Source organism: Mesocricetus auratus, unplaced genomic scaffold (genome assembly GCF_017639785.1).
Source record: "Mesocricetus auratus isolate SY011 unplaced genomic scaffold, BCM_Maur_2.0 Super-Scaffold_100676, whole genome shotgun sequence".
Lineage (NCBI taxonomy): Eukaryota > Metazoa > Chordata > Mammalia > Rodentia > Cricetidae > Mesocricetus > Mesocricetus auratus.
Window position 1 is genome coordinate 147416895 of NW_024429266.1, and position 6137 is coordinate 147423031.

The following is a 6137-nucleotide window of genomic DNA, read 5'->3' on the forward strand; positions in this document are numbered from 1 at the left end:
CCTGACTCCGCTTGAGGGAGAACCCAGCGCGCGAGGAAGGGGACCCCGCCGCGGCTCTGCAGAAAATAGGAGGGTTTTTTTTTTTTTTTTTTTTTTTTTTTGCTGGGCTCCAGCACTCGGTACCTTGGGGAGGGGGGAGCGTGGAGACTGAGATGCAGGCCTGGAGCTCAGAGCGCTGGTGCACCTCCCAAGCCTACACGCACTCAGGCGAACTGAATGCCACCTCTTGCGGAACACCCACAAGTTTGGTCAAGCAAGCTCAAGAGGTCGACGCACTGTCTCTGACCAAGGTGAGGTGCCGAGCTGGACAGGCAATCAGCCAGCTAAGTCCTATGGCCAGGAGCTAACGCGGGGCTCTCCCTCAACTTCGAGGTTGTTCCTCCTGGGACTGACACCTGGAGAATGAGACGACAGAGCTCGGGCTTTTTCCTCGAACTTAGTGTCTTGGAGCAGTCCCTTCCTCGTGCTGCCTCGGGCTGTGAGAACGAGATTGCTCGCGAACAGAGCCCTGGGGCAAGCCCGCTTTCAGGTGTCTGCTTGGCTACACTTTCTGCGGAGTCCAGCTTCGCTACAGGCAGCGTCAGGACGTGGGGGGACTGGTTTCATTTTCTTTGGATAAGGTTTAAAGAGTCTTGGGGGAGAGGTTGAGAGAGAAGGTGTATGTGTGACTGAGGGTCCTTCTCTAAAGGCCAGGAACTCCCCCTCCCCCAGTCCCTCCCTTTCTTCCATCTGCCCAGGTACAAGGGGTGAGCCAAATGCTTGGTGTGAGTTCAAGCCAAGGTATTTCAGGAGGCCCTAAGATCTGGTTGAGGATGTCTGTGACCACCAGGAGTGAGCTTGTTGGCGCTCTGTCTTTCTGACAGTGTCGAGTATTCCTTATGCCCCCTCTGAGTGAACAGGTTGTTTAAGTGTGGGAAGTCAGTCAGTGCCTTGGCCCATGTTCTATATGTGTGAAAATGGTTGTATTGTCATCCCAGGTGTCCTTAGCCAAAGGGGGGTTTGGCAGAGATGTATCAGTGACTGAGTGACTCTCACTGATTCTTGTAAAGTGTTAGGAGAAGAAAGGAGAGGAGGGGAAGGGAGGGAAGGGAAGGGGGGAAGGGAGGGGAGAGGAGAGGAGAAAGAGAGGATGCCTGCTAGCCCATACAGGGACAGAAGGGAAGGGGAGAATCCTGGGAGGGTGGGAGAAGGAAGAAGACACTGCTGGAATCTTTGAGCCAGTGACTGCAGAGAAGGAGGGCTCCCACGACATGTGACAGAGCCTGGGGGGGGGGCTGTGCCGATTAACTTTAGGTGCCTGGAGTTCATAGAGTGATTGTAGAAAGGGAAGGGGGGGACACCAGCTCTTTCTTTCTTCCTTCCTTTCTTCCTTCCTTCCTTCCTTCCTTTCTTTCTTTGTTTTTTGTTTGTTTGTTTGTTTGGTTGGTTGGTTTCGTTTTGGTTTTTTGAGACAGGGTTTCTCTATTGCTTTGGAGGTTGTCCTGGAACTTGCTCTGTAAACTAAGCTGACCTCGAACTCACAAAGGTCCACTTGCCTCTGCCCTCCCGAGTGCTGGGATTAAAGGCAAGGTGTGAGCCACCATCACCAGATGCACAAGCTCTTTTCATAGTTAAGGCGGGGCTCTGTGTCCCAGCTGATAACCATGGCAAAGACTCCAGGAGGTCAGCAGGCCCACGGAAGTGTGCAGCCCCCACACACATTGGCCACCTTATCTATGCCATCTGTATTTATCGTATCTCTGGCTCTCTCAATTTTTAAAATTATGCCTTACAGCTAGTGTAGAAAAACACAAACAAAAGAACAAGCTAGTGGCAGCCTGACCTCACACTCTCAGCCCAGGCAGCTCCCCCTGCCACCTATGAAGCTGTTTTGTACCAACAGAAGTGGAGTGGCACCTTCTGGACCCTTCGAAAGAGCTGTTTCTTTTCACGCTTTTAAGTCTTCATTTCTCTAATGGCAGGAAGTCAGTCTTATTCCATGAGCCTCTTCTGGGGTCAGTCCCCCAGTGAGCTGGACCATTTTTTCCTGGAGAGGCAAGAGCTTTACAGAGTGCTTTGGAACAGGGGTCTGTTGGTTGGGCTGTTCTGGGCCCTCTGGTGACCTGCGAGCACTCAGGTGATTGGTCCTTCGGTACTACTGGCCTCTGGCCAGTGCATCCTTCCTCTCAGGGAGACTACATTCTTAGTGATGTCCAGGCAGAGGAAGTCGGGGTGCTCTAGTGCCGGTGCACAGTCACTTGGCCAGTGAGTGCCACAGTCCACAGTGTTTGATGGGATGGCCGTTGGCCTCTTCTGAGTCTGGGAAGGGAGGACCTGTAGAGAGGCATGGCTCTGAGGATCTCTTCTGCTCTCAGGGTTAGCAGCATGGTGAATCTATGAGTTCTGCCTGATGAGCATTCAAGAGGTTGAAAGTTTTTTCACACAAGTTAGGGAGTCAGGAGGTCTGGGTTTGTTCTTACCGTACTCTCCTGGCCTTCAGTACTGCCTGCTGCCTTACTCACATCCCAACCTGGCCACAACCCTGAGAATCTCTTCCTCCTCCTTCTCCTCCTCCTCTCCTCCTTTTCTTCCTCTTCCTCATTCCTCTCTTTCCCTCTCTTCCTCTTCAGGGTCTCAGGTAGTACAACCTAGCCTCAAACTCACAGCTATGCAGCTATGATCAACTTTTTTTTTTTTTTTTTTTTTTTTGTTTGTTTTTCGAGACAGGGTTTCTCTGTATTGTTTTGGAGCCTGTCCTGGAACTCACTCGGTAGACCAGGCTGGTCTCGAACTCACAGTGATCCGCCTGTCTCTGCCTCCCGAGTGCTGGGATTAAAGGCGTGCGCCACCAACGCCCGGCTTATGATCAACTTTTGATCCCTCTGCCTCCACTGGAATGCTGGCATTATAGGAGTGAGTCATTGCACTGGGCTTATGCAGGGCTGGGGATCAAATTCAGAACTTCTTGCATATAGGCAAGCATTATACTGCGTCACATCAGCCTGCCCTCTGAAAGGTATTGAAGAACCCGAGTGAGTGGGCTGAAATTACAGCACAAAGATGGTGGAGGGGGACAGGAGGACACACTGACAGCCCCACTCAGCAAAGGTTTTGCTAGCTGCTGCCCTCTTGCTGGGGGTGGGGATGGGTCTCCTCCATCCTCCAGCACTATGTGCTGAGCTTGTCTGCTCGCTCACTCCCAACCTCTTTCCTGCTTTGGGAGTCCTCTCAAAGATCGCTGGGGAGGTCCTGAGTAGCATTTTTGTGTTGCCCCCCCCCCCCCGAAGAATTCAGTGCTTAGATTTGTCACCGTCAGAGCTTGACATTTGAGGTGAGCAGGGAAAACTGCTTGTGCTGGCTCAGAGAGCAAGCAGAGTTCACAGAAAGGGTCTACCCCCCCCCCCCACACACACTTCCTTTTCCAGCCTCCCATCTGGGAACCAGACCTCTGTACTGACATTCTGTAGGAGGGCCCACTGTCCTTCATCCCATTCCTATAGGTAGAGGATGGCATCTGGGCAGAATCACCATGCTGAAAGAGCTCTCTGGCAGGTCCCTGTACTGGGGACATGGTACCTCACATTCTGGTGCCTAGCCTCCTCCTGAATTGAACCTGACAGGCTTAAGACACATTAACAAAAAAGTTAAACATGCCAATGTTTGTCATGTGCAGTGACACACACCTTTAAAAAAGAGTTCTGTTTTTTAGTATGAATGCTTTGTGTGGATGTATGTCTGCACCATGTGTGTGACTGGTGCTTGCAGAGATCAGAAGAAGGAGTTGGATTACAGATAGTTAGCTCTAAAGTTATAGAGTTCTAACAACCATGTGGTGATGGAAATTGAACCCAGGTCCTCTACACCAGCAGAAAGTGCTCTTATTTACTGAACTATCTCTTCCAACTCCTACTGGTACATTTTAAGCAACACAAGATGATGAAATTGTGTCTGTGATCTGGGTTCTGCAAGGAGCTAGACCCTTATGCTGTAGGACAAGGGTAATGGGCACAGAACACGGGTCGTTGCTGAGGCTGGGGCAGAAACTGAAGGTGAATAGGGCTACTGATCCCAGCTGGGGATAGCAACTGTTACAGACACCTTGTCAGCTCTGGAGGACTCATACCACCAGTCAGCTTCTTAGAGCTCTGCTTTTCCTGGCCTTTGCTGGGGAGGGGGAGTGGTTGGCTGAAGTGCTCTAGGCCACAAGGCAGGTAATTATCACTGTTGCCAGATTCTTCTCCCAGTATTCTGGGTTCCAAGAAGTGTCTGTGAGCTATCTAAGCTGTCTCTTGAGGGTATCCAGGCTGTTTCTCCGCACTTCACTCTGTGCATTCAGCTCTTACAGGAAACCTAGCTAGACTGCCAGAGTTCTAAAGTGAGCCCATACCCATTGCCCATGTGCCTGGCTCTAGCAAGGAGCTAGCAAATTTCCAGAGCTGCTGAGTCCTGAGCCTTGCTAGGAGAGCACCTTGGGAAGACGATGGGTCTGCAAGAAAGACGTGCTGGAGGGGCACATGATGACAAGCCAGGTCTGGTAACTGCTTCTAGTGCCAAGCAGGCAGGTGAGGAGCAGGCATCTCTGACTTTGACATCAGGGTAAGAGAATTTTAAGGAAGGGGGAGGGGAGAAAGGTCTCTTTAGTAGGAACCCACCCAGAGCACTTAGAATAAAACCTGTGGGGTTCAGCTACAGCTGCATGGCTACCCAGAAGTTCCTCACAGACATACAGAGACAACCACCTGGTGATTCCCCCCTGAGGGCCACAGAACTGGGACAAGAGTGGCAGTGGTGTGTGAGATGGTGGCACTTTTATTGAGATACAACTCCCATGGCTCATCCTTCTATAGTGTAGGTTCGGTGGATTATCACAGGCCCATGCAGGCATCACCACCACAAATACTAAAGCATTTTCATGGGCTAGAGATGCAGGCCAGATACAGTGCTTGTGTAACAAACAGAAAGCCCCTGGTTCAATTCCCAGACCCCCAAAACCAGGTGCGGTGGACATGCCTGTCATCTCAGTGCTTGGGAGATGGAAATGAGACAACTAGGAACTCAAAGTCATCCTTGACTTCATAGCAAGTTTAAGGTCAGTCTGGGCTACAAGAGATCTTGAGGGGAAACTCACTCTTCAGGCTCCCATTCCCTCTCAGCCCTGAAATGTGACTGTGGATTTGCCTGTGTGGGGTGTTTCACCTGAGCCCTCGTGCCTGGCGTCTTTCTCTCAAGGTTCATGCGTGTGTAGCATGTACAACACTCCATTCTTTCCTATGCCAGCTAACACCCACTGTGCGACAGTGGCGCTTTGTGCTTTACATTGATTTCAAATTTCTCCCATGTCCTAGGTAAGCCTCTCGGATTCTGGGAATTCCTGGGGAGTAGACAGAGGAGAGGCTCTGGTCACCTGGCTGTGTATATGTCTCCAGTTACCTTCTGCAAACTGTTGTGGATTGAACACAGGATCTTTTTTGCATGGGCTACATGCTCTCAGTTCTAGTCTTGACTCTGGGAAATGACTTCCAAGATGTGGAGCTGAAGAACAGTGTGACAATCCTCCCAGGCAGGTTGCAGCTTAAGGACTTGCCCAGTTTTCCAGGGAATAGCTGCCTTCATCTGTCAGGCACCTTTGGGAGCCAAACAGACCCAAATCCCTCTACAGACAGACAAGTATCTCTGGAGATAGTCGATTTGCCCTGGACAGTTAAATGTGTTGTGAGATGCAGAGCCAAGGCTGGGGATCTCAGAGGTCCTGGCTGGGGTGCCTCACCAGGTGGTTTACAGATGTGCACCAGGCAGGCCTAGGGTCTAAGCTCGGTTTTTTTTTTTTCAGCCTAACAGCATCGGAAGATACATTTACACAACTGCTCTCGGAGGACCAGGAAGGAAGCTCCTCACCTTAGCACCGTTCAGATATGAAACAAAACTAACAACTTCCAGCAAACCTGCAGACCCACAGCTTGGGCAGGTGTGCCGGTGTGGACTAGTCTCACCAACGTTTAACTTGGAAACATACATTTACGAAAAGACTCTACATAGGAAGAAGTATAAGAGGGCAAATTAAGAGTCCCTGCAGATTCAGGCCCCATCTTTAGGACTCACGTTCTGGTGCCATCTCAGACAAAACTCCCTCAAAACCTGAAGTGAGGTGCTGGGTCTGC